This window comes from Carlito syrichta, unplaced genomic scaffold (genome assembly GCF_000164805.1).
Source record: "Carlito syrichta isolate Samal-C Ts95f unplaced genomic scaffold, Tarsius_syrichta-2.0.1 Scaffold303153, whole genome shotgun sequence".
Lineage (NCBI taxonomy): Eukaryota > Metazoa > Chordata > Mammalia > Primates > Tarsiidae > Carlito > Carlito syrichta.
In genome coordinates, this window is record NW_007247249.1 from 923,249 (window position 1) to 927,405 (window position 4,157).

Here is a 4,157-nt window from a genome sequence, read left to right on the forward strand (position 1 = left end):
ATCCGTTATTTGCTCAAGGAAATTGTTTCAGACCCCGCCCTCAGCACTCCCCACCCCACCCACCCACACCTGGTTACAGGCCCGCTCTCTCTCTTTTTTTTTGAGTCTGAGTCTCCCTCTGTTGCCAAGGCTGAACTGCTATGGCACAATCATGGCTCATCTCAGCCTCGACCTCCTGGGCTCGGGTGATCCTTCCATCTCAGCCTCCCAAGGAGCTGGGACTACAGGCACACACCACCATGCCCGGCTAATTTTTTTTTTTTTTTTTTTTTGAGTTGGAGTCTCACTCTGTCGCCCAGACGGGAGTGCAGTGGCCGCTCCCGGCCATCACAGCCTCAACCTGCTGGGCTCTGGTGATCCTTCCCCCATAGCCTTCCGAGTAGCCGGAATTACAGGCGCACGCTACCACGCCCAGCTAATTTTTTTATTTTATTGTAGAGATGAGGTCTTGCCTGCCCAGGCGGGTCTCGAACCCGCGGGCTCAGGCAATCCACTCACCTCAGCCTCCCAAAAGCGCGGGATTACAGGCTGAGCCACCGAGCCCGGCTTCCGGCTAATTTTTTTATTTGTTTTTTAGAGACCAGGTCTAGCTGTGTCATCTAGGCTGGTGTTTTATTCTTCTTAATATATTACCATGTTTTCTAAAATTTCTATAAATGACTGAGCACAGTGGTTCATGCCTGTAATCCCAGCTCTTTGGGAGTCTGAAATGGGAGGATTGTTTGAGGCCAGGAGTTTGAGACTGCAGTGAGCTATGATCACACCACTGCACTCCAGCCTGGACAACAGAGTGATACTCTGTGTCAAAAAATATGTATATTTTTGGACTGGGCGTGGTGGCTCAAGCCTGTAATCCCAGCACTTTGGGAGGCTGAGGGGAGAGGGTTGCCTGAGTTCACAGGTTCGAGATCAACCTGGACAACTTGGTGAGACCTTGTCTCTATAATAAATCAAAAAATTAACTGAGCATGGAGGTGCATGTCTGTAGTTCCAGCTACTTGGAATACTGAGGCAGAAGGATCACCTGAGCCCAGCAGGTTGAGACTGTGGTGGTCATGAGCATACCACTGCTCTCCAGTCTGGGCGACAGAGTGAGACTCCAACTCAAAAAAAAAAGTAAATTAGAGAGAGAGAAGGGAGAAAGAAGATTCACCTCCCCAAGGTGAGGGAGGGGCCTAAAGCCAGGAAGCATGGTGATAGCCATAACTCAAAGAGCCCATGGTCACACCAGAGTCTAGCAAGGCAATGGCCGCTGGTTGCTTGTGGTTGAGTTCTTTTAACCATTCCCCTGCATGGGGGAAAATCATTAAGGTGACTGGGTGGTGGTCTGCTTCCATGTCATCACAAAGGTGATGGACAGCAGGTAGATGGGTGGGTTAGTCACATGATTGCTGCCATGGTGGGACTTATCTGTGTCATGTAGGTCCCAAAAGGCTGATTAGGTTAACCCTGGGTGGGGGGGAGATTTCTGCAAGAGACTTTTTAGACATTTGCAATTCACAAACTCAGACACTTGCAACTCACAAATACCTTGACCAAAGGTAGGGTGATTGTATTATTACTTTTATGACTTTGGCCAGCCAAAGCGTAACCTCTGGTATTCGGCCTTGGCAAGGAACCTAAAAGTTTACTAGAGATTATTATGCTAAACCATGAATGGTTGGGCTGTCCTGGTCTTGGATCTGAAGGAGATTTGCTGAGGGGGATGGGATAGGCTGCTGTTTGTCCTGCAGCAGGATGTCTGAATGCTTTCTAATGGTTATGCTGAGGCAAAAAGACTAAACCCTTTTATTCCCACCTCTTGCTATCTTAAAAATATTCTTATTTGTACCTGGGAACAGGAACGAAGGTCAGGCTTCTGAAGTTACTTCCTGCTGTACATGGGGTATAGAGCTGTCCCTACCTGTCTAGAGCAAGAGGAGGGGATGAGAGGATAGAAGCCCGTGGAATTAAGTATTTTTAGTATTTGCATCCAAAGTATTGACTGTAAGAATTAATGTTATTATACTAAAGGAAATAGTTACTTTGACACAGTTTGAATGGGGCTTCCCAAGTACACATGGGAGTGATGACTTGCTGCAGCTAGTAGGGCTGCCACCAGGGGGTTATCAAGCGGTGGGGAAAGGAGGATGAGAAGGTTGGAGACTAGAGTCAGGTGCCGTGGTGTTTGGCACCGGCCCCTTCTCCGAGGTAAAAGAGAAAGACTACAGGCCAGAGTTAGGCGCCCCGGCTGGAGACGCCAGCCCTTCCTTTGCAGATAAACATGGAGGGAAGAAGAGAAGGAAGGGAAACCGACGGAGAGTGGAGTCTTAAAAGCAGATTACAAGAGAGACAGGAGAAGTCAAACCAGCTGGGTTAGACTTTGAGTTGATAGAAGGAAAGCAGGAATTGGAGTTGTAGAAGGAATAGGAGACTATGAAGGAGGTGGAAATTCTTTTGAGGGAGGACCGGCTCGATTGGCAGGGTCAGTATCCTCTGAGAAACCTATGAGCAATTGGGTCTGGGGAGTCAACACAAAAATACGGCAAGACAACAGACATCTGGGTGGCGAGCTAACTCATAAAAGGACTGAATATGGGATTTCAAGGTATCTGTCTTTTCTTAGGTATAAATCAAGCTGCAGAAGGGTAGTAGGAGCTAGAGAGCCGCCTTCTGGCCAGGTTTCACCATCCCCCAGCGTATAATGTGGAATTTCCCTGTACTTGTCCACCAGATGAAAAGGTCAGCTGGGGCAAGGTGGGCCAGAGCCAGTGCCAGGGTTGTAAAGCAGTATTGTAATAAAATGACAGTTGGGATGGGCTCTTGGTTTCATGGATTTATTTCTGGGCCTTAACCCATCCAGATCCCCTGATAGATGTCCCCAACAACTTCAAAGGAATCAGCGCAAAGGATGTGAGTCAGCAGGGAGAGAGCGTCCTCCCGTCCCTGTGCCCACTGGAGCTCGTGGGACACTATGCTCCATCATGTCTTGGAAGGCTGGTACCAGGACTTTCAGCAACTAGGTCCCCAACCCTTGCTAGAAATCTCCCAAGATGGAAAGCAGAAAACTCGAGAAACCCAGAAAGTCATCTAAACTAAGGGCGGTCCAAGAACGCGCATCCAGATATGTGGGTCTGTGGATGATAAAAGGGGGATGACTCACTAAAGGTGCAGAAAGGTGTACCGTAGCTGTTGGAGTTTCAAGGTCCTTCATGGAGTTGCTTTGCCAACCAGAGAGGAAAAGAGTAAAGAAAACCAATAACTTTGTCTCCCACCCATATAGGCACTGGCGGTCCGAACTTCCCTTCGGGGTCCTTCTTGCCTCCCTAGGGAGCAGCCCTAGGCAGAGACCATCAGTCGTCCTCTGAGATCCAGCTTGGTCTACAGGGAAACTCAGAGACCTTGGCTAGAAGGAAGTAAAGAGTTAACCTTAGTCTCTCACCATGTTGGGCCACAGTGGTCTGATGTCTTTCCCTGGGGCCTTCCAGCACGCTGAAGTGTAGCCTCAGCCAGAACTTTCAGTTGCCACCAGGTTCCAACACAGTCCACAGAGGGCCACCAGTTAAGAAATGAGAGGAGCCGGGCTCGGTGGCTTAGCCTATAATCCCGTGCCTTGGAAGGCTGAGGTGAGTGGATGGCCTGAGCCCATGGGTTCGAGACCAGCCTGGGCAACTAGGCGAGACCTCATCTCTACAATAAATCAAAAAATCAGCTGGGCGTGGTAGCGCATGCCTGTAATTCCAGCTACTTGGAAGTCTGAGGCAGAAGGATCTCCGGAGCCCAGCAGGTCGAGGCTGTGGTGGCCGGGAGTGGCCACTGCACTCCAGTCTGGGTGACAGAGTGAGACTCCAACTCAAAAAAAAAAAAAGAAAGAAAGAAAAGTTTATTTAAAAGTAAATTAGATAGAGAGAAGGGAGAAAGAAGATTCACCTCCCCAAGGTGAGGGAGGGGGCCAAAGCTAGGAAGCGTGGTGACAGCCATAGCTCAAAGAGCACATGGCCACACCAGAGTCTAGCAAGGCAATGGTCACTGGTTGCTTGTGGTTGAGTCCTTTTAACCATTCTCCTATGTGGGGGAAAAATCATTAAGGTGATTGGGTGATGGTTTGCTTCACGTCATCACAAAGGGGCAGGCAAGCACAGGTACTGACATCAGGTGATGGACAGCAGGTAGATGGG